Below are 12040 nucleotides of genomic sequence, written 5' to 3'. Positions count from 1 at the left end.
TGAGCAAAATAAGCCGGTTTAAAAGAGAGGCAATCCAAACCACTTCTGAGCCGTACTTTCCAGTAAAAGAGCATTTTGTTGCTCGGATGCCCATGAAGAAATGTTTGCTTCGCTCCCCGGGACGTCTCCTTTCTCCTCCCCCAAGAACGGTGATTGGCTGGGGGAGTTGCCACTCTAACAGCATCGCACCGGCAGGAGGGAGACCCAAAGCAGACTGGCTGCCCCTCTTCAGAAGGGTGATGGGGGTTTTGGCTTGGATTTGCCGCTCTCAGGATGCCCCTCCCCAACACACACACACATAGGATCGCACCGGCTGGAGGGAGACCCAGAGCAGACTGGCTGCCTCTCCAGAAGGGTGACAGGAGTTTTGGTTTGGATTTGCTGCTCTCGGGATGCCCCCCCCCAAACACACACACATAGGATCATGGGAAGAGTGGGCGGGATTAGGCGGATTTGGAGCGGTGAGTCATGAGCGGCAGCAGACGTAAGCAGCGCAGAAAAGTGCGCTGTTTCTCCCGTGAAAAATTGGGATGGGGGGTGAATCTGCACTGCCATGAAAAAGCTATTTAAATCAGTTTATTATTTGCTCCGATTCGAAACCGAAGCAAAATCCACCATGAAGAATACCCCCATGACTCAAGGAGCACCAGTATTGCTAATCACAGCAAGGGAATTGAAACATTTACACTAACCAATGCCATGGGTATTATACCTTCTCCAAAGTTGTGTCCTGTAACTTGATCAGCTATTATTATCACTGTGGTGGAATGGCTGTACTGACCCGCAAGCACCCCTCCAAGGTGTCTGGGAACCAGTGGCTGCCCAAGTATCCAGCTGATGGCATGATGCTCTCCTGGCCCACCTGACCCTCAGAGGGGTTTCTCTCAATCTTTTGATACCAGTCACCCACTGGTCAGTTTAGGAATTACCCACCAAGCTATCCAGTACTCTCAGCTGCCCTACCATGTTGCTGTTCTAAGGCTACACCTAGTGCCTGCTACCCAGCAACTGGTTATCACAAGAATGGTTTACCATTCCTAGGCCCTCCCGGGGAGGGGCTGTGGCTCAGTGGTAGAGCATCTGCTTGGCATGCAGAAAGAAGGTCCCAAGTTCAATCCCCGGCACCTCCAGTTAAAGAAACCAGGGAAGTAGTTGATGTGAGAGACCCCTACCTGAGATCCTGGAGATCCACGGCCAGTCTGAGTAGACAATACTGACTTTGATGGGCCAAGGGTCTGATTCAGTATAAGGCAGCTTCATGTATGACAAGGCCCAAAAGGAAATAGACACAATATGCTAGATGTTAAACAGTCCATACTTATAGTTTTGGCTTTTTCAGAACATGATAAGTGCAGGGTATGATTACAACTGATAACATTCTACTACAGTTTTCTGATAGTTATTGTGAGCCAGCAATGGAGTGATGGTCATAGTGATTCATGGGTTCAAATCCCTATCATGCTCACTGACGGTACAATCTTAAACAGACTTCAATGGACTTAGCAGGGTTAGATCTGTTTGGGACTACACTGAAAGTGTCCATACTTCAAATGATTGTTGTGAAAATAAGCATGGTGGGGCAAACAATGTATGCCACCACAAGCTAATTGGAGAAAGGGAGAAATAAAATGTGATAGATAGATCTGAGACTAAGTTTGAGGTTCTGTGTACATTCACATGTTTACAGGGTGTCATTTCTGCAAGGATAACTGTAAGCCAAATACAGACGTATCAACTAACAATAACTTTTAGGGCCATAGAATAAATCCATTGCTAATGGCTTAAGAGGAGAATAGCAAAAACTGTAAAACTTTGATCAGTTTTCTTTCTGATACTCTGCTGTATTTACCATGGCCATGCATGTGCTTATGTACTATGTACATCTATATAGCTAATTTCCACATGTGCCCCTGCCTGCAGATATTTAAATCTGCAGGTGGGGGGATGCTCATCCCAAACAAATGTTTCTGCAGATTTGGGGGATTTAAATTCCCCAACTTAAATAATGGCATTGTCTGCGTATGTGCACACAACGCTGTTCCTTTTTCAATTGCCGGTGGCCACCGCCACAGAGGTCCTCTCCGGGGGCAATGGCAGCAGCCACTGGGAGCCTCTCACCCATCCCCACTGAATAGTAAGAAGGGAATCAGGTGATTTCCCCCCCCCCGCATGAGCCTCCCCTCCCCCAAGCAGTAAGGAGGGAATCGGGCGATTTCCTTCACACAAGTCTCCTGCCCCCCACCCCCCACTGATCAGTAAGGATAGAATCGGGTTATTCCCCCCACACACTTGAGTTCCCCCCTCCAATGAGCAGTAAGGAGGGAATTGGGTGATTTCTCCCCCCTGCAAGTATTATGGGTCCCCACTTGTGTCTATATATTAGTCTTTAAAGTACCAGGACCCTTTGGGTTGTTTGGTAACAGACCAACATAGCAATTGCTCTGGAATATGTATGACTGCATTTTAATAATCTATAATAATGAATAATTATTTCCTATTAAAATATGTTGCAGTTTTATCTCAGGCAAATCAAGAATTAAAAAAAAGAACAAAGTGTGCATGTGCGCTCAACACTGTTCCCCTTTCCACTGCCTTATCCTGTGTATGTTTACTTGTCTGCATAGATCAACAATTGATCCACTGGGATCTTAGGTAACCATGCACAGAAGTCAAACTTCACACCTGTTAGTGTAATGGACCAGAGCAGTGACTCCTCTTCACCAGGACAAGAGGTGACAAGGAGGCTGAACACCTAGGACAATTCCAGGTGAAGCCGGTTGAGATGCCTCCAGGAATACCCTTTGAAGTGCAGGAGGAACCCCAGGAAACTGGGTCAGCCCGCTCACCCTAGGATACAGTCCTGCCTTCCTCCTTAGACGCAGTCTCTGAACACTCCAACCCAGGACCCACTGTAGCACATGTGGTTTCTCTACAACACCCCTCAAGCTGCACAAAGCAAACAACCACCCCAACCCTGTTGGAGCATTCATGGTCACAACAAGGTGCAGTGCCTTTAAAAGCTAGTAGTCTGCTCCTGGAGAGGTGGGGCATGCATCTCTACCTCCTTGCTTTGGTATTTAAGGCTTTAGTCTCCCATCAAGCTTTGCTGGAACAACATCTTGGCTATTTGTACTGTTGGCTTCAGCCCCAGCAACTTGCGTCTCACCTTCACTCCTTGACCTTAACCTTGAGCAGGACAAGTGGCTTAAGTTGAAATGTACCAGTTTGAGAGATCTGATGATAGCTGCCATTTTTCCACATTGAAAAAGCAATAAGGAAGATAGCCAGGATTCTGTGTGACAACCTGTGAAGAACCTTTTCTAGTCACTGTTCTCATGCACATATTCTTTTCACTATGACTCCAATAGCTGTTTAAATCAAGGGGCCCAGCATCAAGGCTGGTTTATCTGTGGGACTAAAACATTCCATTTATAAATTTCCGCAAAGTGTCATTTGTGATTCGGACTGCATCTTAACTGTCCAAGGGCTCCATGGAATTTATTTACCTCGGACACTGTTTAATTCCCTCTTAAAAGTGAGTTATTTACCTCAGAGAGGATTTTTAATATTCGCCTTAAGGGAAATACTCCTTATATCAATTACAGCTTCACCTTGAAGCAGCTCTACAAGTTTTTATACTTTGTCTTATTTTATTTATACAGTTTATATGATTATCCCATGTATAATAAATATGAATGAAATTAACCAGAGAGATGTCTTTCTGTTTGAAAAGAAACTTGTGCATTATCAGTAAATTGGAGGTTTCCGCTTCTGTTTTCAGATATCAAAAATAATTTTAAAACAGAGATGACAGAATTTATTGTTTAGCAAACTTTTCTTCCAAAGTATACATTTATCCACAATTTGCACAGAAGACTTTTGTCAAACAGGCAGTTTGATCTTACTACTCAGAAGTAAGGTCCACTGAGTTCAATGGAATTTTAAAATTTTTTATCCCACACACATTCAGTTCAGTAGGGTTTTATTTCAAGTACTGCATAGGATCAAGCTAAATTGAATTAAATCAAAGGAAGCAGTTCACGTTCCAATCACCCAGCATGAACATTCTCGGAAATATTGTAGGTATTTTATTTATTTAATGAAGTTGCTTTCCGGTGAAATAGATGAGAATGCACAAGCGCCACTGAAAAGAATGGGAGTTGCATGCATTAATTTCAACAGGACATCCATAGGAGAACTTCCAACTGGTTGTAGTCTAGCAGGGCTATCCTAAAAAGTGCCTTCCAAAACCCATTGGCTTCAATAGACTCAGAAGGGTGCAATTCTGCTTAGCATGGCACTTTGTTTAGCATGGGGTTAATAGCTGCCCCCAAATTGGCCAAAATAGAAACAGGGGAAAAGGTGACACTCACACAGCAGCCATCAACAGCAGAGGTGTCATAGGGGTGCCATTCAAATCTGGCTCTGAGATTGGCATGATAAGCCCAAATATCCAATTTGTCTTCTAGAGTTTTCAACTGGGGTTGTCCTAGGTGCTGCTCAGCCTCTTTTCCTGGTGAAGAGGAGTCAGTGCTCTGGTCTATTACACTAACGGGTGTAAAGTCTGACTTCTTTGCATGGTTACTTAAATTAATAATGACAGCTGTATGAGGGAGGGATGGGAATCCCTGGTGGAGATTGAGTGAAAATAAACCATTTTCCTCTGCCTCTTTCCTCATCTCTTCTAACACTTCTCATACTGTCATTATCCTGAGAATCCCTTTCCTTCCGCACCATCTACTGATAGTGGAGCTGTACTAGTGGGAAATAGTTTCCAACAGAATATGCACCTAATGAAGACAAACCACTACACTGTGAACTAGGGTTGCCAACCTCCAGGTACTAGCTGGAGATCTCCTGCTATTACAACTGATCTCCAGCTGATAGAGATCAGTTCACCTGGAGAAAATGGCTGCTTTGGCAACTGGACTCTATGGCATTGAAGTCCCTCTCCTCTCCAAACCCCGCCCTCCTCAGACATTGTCCCACCAGTGGCAAAGAGGGACCTGGCAACCCTACTGTGAATTGAGCTGCAGCTGATGCCCAGACTATGAAGAAGGTGGTGGGAGCTTTGTTGCCTCTCCAACTCCAATTCCATTGCCACTACCACAGCCAGCCTCTCCATCCCATAGCTTTTAGCACATCTCAAAGCTAACTCTGGGCAGGGGTTAATAACAGAGTAACAGAGAAAGGAAGTAATATGAAAGGTTATGAAAGAAGGGAGTGTGGACACGATGTAAGAGGTCAAAGAGAAGAAGGGAACTTGAAAGGGATCAGGAAAATTAGGAAAGTACCATGTATGGTGCTCTGAGTTTTTTGAGGGAGGACAGACAGACAGGCAGACAAGAAGTAGAGCAAAAAGCAGGCACCAGGAAACTCATTGTTGGATGCCAGGTTGAGAACACCTGCTCTTAGTATTCAAGAGCATTGAAACAAAATTCTATGAAATCTGACTACACACAAACAATTATTTTCTCCAGCCAGAAGGGGAAAAAATCAAATGATGAAACTTAGGTCATTTATGCATGGGTACTTTCACTCACGTTCACCCCCAGTCTTTCTCGGTTGTTCCTTGGCGCTATGCATGAGTTTTCCATCCATTAGAGATGATCTCGCGGCCAGCCCTCACAAATCCTGGGACTTCCCGTTCCTCTGTTAACCCGATTCCCTCTTCCCTCTCCCCTGAGCTCAGCCCAGGTGAAATCCCTGTTCATAAGGTAAAGCATGGGACATGCAAGCTTGGTTTTTCTCACAGCCAATTACAAAGCAGCATGTCCAGACGTGAGGATTCCTATGCTTCCTGCTTCCTTGGAGCTCTTTCTGAGCAAAAAAAAAAAAAAAAAGGCTTTTTAAAACTGAGACTTGGATTCCCCCCCTTTTTAATGCAGCACTTAGCTTTTGTGGGGAGGGAATTTTCTCTCACAGTAAACTCTACAAAGTAAGCCAATTACAAGGCAGCATTTAAAGGGGCGGGGACTTGATTTGAGCTTTCCCAACAGGAAATTGTGGGTCCAGCGAGTAACGAACCTCAGGTAGAACTCCCATGCATAAACGACCTTACGTGCATTAGTTCAGATATACCACCATGGGGGCTGGTGGTACAAGAAGAAGCCTGAGAGGAGCCTTGGGTTAGTTCACATGATCCCTCCTCCCATTGCTGTTACCAACGAAGTATACTGTCTACTTGTCCTGCAAACCACAAACAAATTATAGTGTGTAATCCTGATTTGCAAAGGAAGCAGCAGCATTTGGCGGTTCAGATGTAACACAGCAAAGTACCAAAACCAAAGGAGAAACTAATTAGCTTGTGGCATGCAAGGGGGAAAGAGGGTTGTGAAAATGAGTCCAAAGTTTCCTTCCAGGCTCATTTATGTAGTATCACACAGCATGGTTTGCCATTATATCTGTTGTCACAGCAAGCCCAGTTACCGAGGCTGTCGCTGGCAGGTTCAGGGACTTTTCTTGTTTCCATGCTGCCTAATGCATTTTTGATGCTTTACAAAAATAGATAAGCAAACATTCCATTTATTTGGAAAAAGCAATAGCTGGCGCCAAACCTTACAGCAGAGCCTTGCTCATGCTGCCAGAGGCTTTCTCAAATAAAAGAGACAGATACTAGCTCTTTTTTTAAAAAAAGGGTTTGCAAGTTACTAAAATAATTCATGTTACCCCCTAAATAATATATGTCTCAGGGGCAAAACTGATAGCATTATTCATCATAACTCTTTTCCCCCAAGGGTGTGTGTTAATGAAAGAAAATCAGATGCACACATTGCTAGCTGGCCAGTCTGTAGAGTTCTCAACAAGAAATCAAGACAAGCAAGAAGAAGACAGTTTCTTTAAAACCACAGCTAGAATTTCTAGACCTCCACTAAAAAGCAGACATGACTACTGCTAGATTCTGAATGTGATAGTCAAAGTCAAAGGTATTTATTACGGTCCATGACCAGCAACTACAGCAAAAATCTGAACATGATATATATTCATCGAAAACACATTAAAATATACTATAAAGAGGGTACCAGCCATGATTCTTATGACTTCCTGTGAGAAGAAAAGAATGGTGCAGTTCTTCAAAGATTATCCTAATAATTGCTAGCATGCTCAAAACACTTCACACATACATTTAACTCAGCAATCCCTCTATTAGCCTTGTAAATTAAATCTGTACTAATATTTCCATATTGTAGGTACTAAACTAAGGATTAGTGAGGAAAATTTGCCTGTGGCACTGGACTTCAACAGGTGAGGATGGAACCAACCCATAGGCTGTACTCATCCAAAGATACTGTCACTATCAGAGCAATCCTAAACTCAGTTACATCCTTCTAAGTCCATTGAAGTCCATATTTGCCTTATCTTTTAAATACTGAAAAAGTGAAAACCATAATGAAGGGGATTAGGGAACAAATGAGAGGAGGGAAAGACCAGAAACAATAGATTAAAAAAAAGATGGTCATATATGGAGCCCTTGCTTTAGGATGTAATTAAACATAGGTCTCACAACAGCAAAAGTTTAAGATCAACGAGGCTACCAAGTTGTCTTTGAAGAGATATTTAAGCCAGGGATTCTCAGGTCACACTCTTAGCCAAATCATGGGCATAGCTTAAAATATAAGCTGAATTCCCTCTTTACCCACAACCTGTTCCTTTCATCAAACATGTCACCTTAACACAAAGGAATATGCAACTGAATGACAAACAGTGCAAACTTAAGCAGAGTTCCACCTTTCTGAGTGTTTTGAAATCAATGAGCTTAGAAGAGTATAACTCTGCTCAGAGTGGCAATATTTGCCACCAATTAAATACATTCAATTTTAAACTAATCCTTCCAGTGGTTTATGATTGGTTATAGGGCGAAAATGCATGGTCACTTTAGCCTCCTTTATTCCCTGTTTCAGCCAGGATTCAGCCAGGATCGAACGCATGCGTTTCGGCGAACATGTGTTCGATCCTGGCTGAATCCTGGCTGAAACAGGGAATAAAGGAGGCTAAAGCGACCGCGCGTTTTTGCCCATAGAAAGGAATGTAGATAGAACGATAGCAGGGGAACAGCCAATCCAAGTAAATATAGCTAAAATGATCTAATTATATGTCTTTGTTTGTATACGATAATATCTTAAATTCAAATATCTTCTACTTACACAGAATGGATCAGAAACATTTTTTTTTCTTTTTCTAAATATTGACAATATTTTTTCGGAACTATGGGGACTATAGTATATAAATTACATTGTGAGGAAAAAGGAAAAAGCAGGAGCAAAGGAACCAGCAAAGATGTGTACCTCACTCCTGGTTCTTCCTTAGTATACCATTAAGTTGGTAATTAGCACCATTTGAAGTCAAGTATCAAGAAAGGACCAGTCAAGAAAGCCATTCAAACATCTCTGACTTCTCCGATGAATGAGAGGGTCCCCAGACTCTTCCATTGTTCATGTAGTAAACATGAATGATAGCCAGTGATGTATGAATCCTTTTTCACATTTCCTTTCAGCAGTTCAGTCAGGGACCACATTCCCTGCAAAATCCATGCCTCATTGCTCTGCTTACAGTACAGCATTCCTCAGACGTTTTACCATGAAGGAACAGTGCTTCTTACAGACAAAAGATATAGATTTTTTTTTAAATAGTCTTGTCCCAATCCAGAAGACATTATTGCACAATTAACTTGCCCCATGGATTTCATCAAGTCTTAGGTGCCCCTATTACTGTATGGATTGTGGCCTCTATGCTAGGCTGGCCATCATTCATACATGTCTCCTACACTTGAGACAGAAAAAGACAACACAATGGACATGGAAGGGTGTAACGCAGCTGAAGATTACTGTCAGAATCTATCCTCTACAAATGCGTGTGATTACAGATTTTTAAAGGGCTCATTTGTTTTCAAAAGGTCAGCTTCCTCATCTCAGAAAAACATAACAAATGAACTCACTTGTTGGTTCTTGTAGGTTATCCGGGCTGTGTAACCGTGGTCTTGGAATTTTCTTTCCTGACGTTTCGCCAGCAACTGTGGCAGGCATCTTCAGAGTAGTAACACTGAAGGACAGTGTCTCTCAGTGTCAAGGGTGTAGGAAGAGTAATATATAGTCAGAAAGGGGTTGGGTTTGAGCTGAGTATTGTCCTGCAAAAGTATTGTCCTGTAAGTATCAAGATAATGTGCTAATGAGGGTATGGTATGTTAATATGGAACCATTGTATCCTGAAGTGATCTGTTAATGTGTGTAATCCAAAGCTAATCTGTATGGCTATTGTTGAATGTTGTCTTTGTCTGGAGGTTTTTCAGGGCAGGAAGCCAAGCCTTATTCATTCTTAAACTCTCCTCTTTTCTGTTAAAGTTGTGCTGATGTTTATGAATTTCAATGGCTTCTCTGTGCAATCTGACAAAATAGTTGGTAGAATTGTCCAGTCTTTCAGTGTCTTGGAATAAGACCCTGTGTCCTGTTTGTGTCAGTCCATGTTCAGCCACTGCTGATTTCTCAGGTTGGCCAAGTCTGCAGTATCTTTCATGTTCTTTTATCCTTGTTTGTATGCTGCGTTTTGTGGTCCCGATGTAAACTTCTCCACAGCTGCAAGGTATACGATATACTCCTGCAGAGGTGAGGGGGTCTCTTTTGTCTTTTGCTGATCGTAGCATTTGTTGTATTTTCTTGGTGGGTTTAAACACTGTTTGTAGGTTATGTTTTTTCAAAAGTTTCTCCATCCTATCAGTGACTCCTTTAATAAATGGCAAGAATACCTTTCCTATGGGAGACTGTTTTTCTTGAGTTTTCTGATTTTTGTTTGGTTTAATGGCCCTTCTGATTTCATTCTTGGAGTAGCCGTTTGCTAGCAGTGCGTGATTTAGATGATTAGTTTCTTCCTTGAGAAACTGTGGTTCACAGATCCGTCTTGCACGGTCCATTAATGTTTTGATTATTCCTCTTTTCTGTCGGGGGTGGTGGTTGGAGTTTTTGTGTAAGTAGCGATCTGTGTGAGTTGGTTTCCGGTAGACCTTGTGACCTAACTGAAGGTTTGATTTACGGATGACAAGGGTATCAAGAAATGGGAGTTTACCCTCAATTTCCTTTTCCATGGTAAACTGAATGTTTGGATGGATATTATTAAGATGGTTTAGAAAGTCCATTAATTTTTCTTCACCATGGCTCCAAATGGTAAATGTATCATCTACGAACCTGAACCAGACTGTAGGTTTGTAAGGTGCTGATTCTAATGCTGTCTTTTCAAAATATTCCATGTAAAAGTTTGCTATTACTGGACTGAGTGGACTTCCCATAGCTACTCCATCAATCTGTTCATAAAATTCTTGATCCCATAGGAAATAACTTGTTGTCAAACAATGGTGAAATAAGGCTGTTATATCTTCTGGAAAAATCTGGTTAATCAATGAGATTGTGTCTTTTACTGGAACCTTGGTAAAGAGGGATACAACATCAAAACTGATTAATATATCCTTTGGATTGAGTCTTAACGGACTGATTTTGTTGATGAAGTGAGTTGAATCTTTGATGTAAGAAGTGGTTTTTCCAATGTGGTCCTGTAGGAGGGTGGTCAAATATTTAGCTAATTCATATGTTGGGGAACCAATGGCACTCACGATGGGTCGGAGTGGAACGGAATCCTTATGAATTTTAGGTAGTCCATATAATCGTGGTGGTTGTGCTTCAGTCTTGCATAGTTTTCTGTGTGTGTCGGGATGAAGAGTGGAATTCTTGATCAGAATGCTAGTTTTCCTGGTAATTTTGCAAGTTGGATCTCGTTTTAGTTTTTTGTATGTGGCAGGGTCCAGAAGTTCCTCAATCTTCTTTTTGTATTCTTCTGTTTTCATGATCACTGTGGCATTGCCTTTGTCAGCTGGTAGAATAATGATTTCTGGATCTGCATTGAGGGTCTTGATGGCGTTTCTCTCCTTGCGTGTTATATTGCTAGCAGGGGGCTTTGCTTTTCGTAGAATTCTTGCTGTCTCTCCTCTTATTTCCTCAGCATCTTCTTCAGGTAGATTACGAATGGCAGATTCTACATTTGCAATGATGTCTTCCACTGGAATTTGGGTGGGAGTGACTGCAAAGTTTCCTCCCTTAGCTAAGATGGAAGTTTCTTCAGGTGAGAGTTGTCTGTCTGTCAGATTGAAGATAATCCGTTTGTTGTCAAGTTTTGGACTGTTCTGTCTTCTTTCCTGTAATTTGTTAAACTTTTGCTTCTGTCTGGAAGTATGGCTGGTTAACCCCTGTTCCATTTTTCTGTAGGTGAGATTATCAATCTTGTCCCAATCATGGCTTCTCATTTTGTGGCTAGTATTGATATGTAAGGAAAACAACTCCTTGTCTGTGGCAGCAAGTTCTCTGCGGGTAGTGTGAATTCTCTCTCGTAAGAGAGCCCGTTCTAGATGGTCATAAATGCGGTTAGCTCGTGAAGTTTTAAAGATTCTTTTACTTGTGAGAAAAGATGGAATGGTTCCAGTGTCTCTGCATCGCAGTAGAAAAGTTAAAGAACAAAGTAGATGTGCTTTCTTGTTCCGAAGTGTTTCCAATCTCCGGGTCTGTTGAAATATTTCCTCCCCGTAGAGGCGTTCAAAATATTGTCGAAGGCTTTCACGGTCAGAGTTCATTGGTTCTTGTAGGTTATCCGGGCTGTGTAACCGTGGTCTTGGAATTTTCTTTCCTGACGTTTCGCCAGCAACTGTGGCAGGCATCTTCAGAGTAGTAACACTGAAGGACAGTGTCTCTCAGTGTCAAGGGTGTAGGAAGAGTAATATATAGTCAGAAAGGGGTTGGGTTTGAGCTGAGTATTGTCCTGCAAAAGTATTGTCCTGTAAGTATCAAGATAATGTGCTAATGAGGGTATGGTATGTTAATATGGAACCATTGTATCCTGAAGTGATCTGTTAATGTGTGTAATCCAAAGCTAATCTGTATGGCTATTGTTGAACTCACTTGTCTTTACACATATTATTTTGAACTCACTTGTCTTTACACATGAACTAGTATAATCTAATGATCCCCAACCTAATATCATTAAAATGATCAAACACTGAAATTTT

The 12040-nt window shown here is 42.1% G+C and overlaps 1 protein-coding gene across 1 annotated transcript in view; it reads left to right on the top strand.

The window, feature by feature from the left end:
- Nucleotides 1-1649: 1649 nt before the first annotated feature.
- The window catches only part of MCMBP (minichromosome maintenance complex binding protein), a 194567-nt gene continuing 184176 nt past the window's right edge, over nt 1650-12040 (top strand). The window contains exon 1 of the mRNA XM_056849489.1: nt 1650-1653. The gene's annotated coding sequence lies outside the window, so the exon portion shown is untranslated. The remainder of the gene's footprint in view (nt 1654-12040) is intronic.

This window comes from Euleptes europaea, chromosome 5 (assembly GCF_029931775.1).
Source record: "Euleptes europaea isolate rEulEur1 chromosome 5, rEulEur1.hap1, whole genome shotgun sequence".
NCBI classification, from domain to species: domain Eukaryota; kingdom Metazoa; phylum Chordata; class Lepidosauria; order Squamata; family Sphaerodactylidae; genus Euleptes; species Euleptes europaea.
Note: the sequence above shows the minus strand (reverse complement) of the source record. Positions and strands in the feature narration are given on the sequence as shown.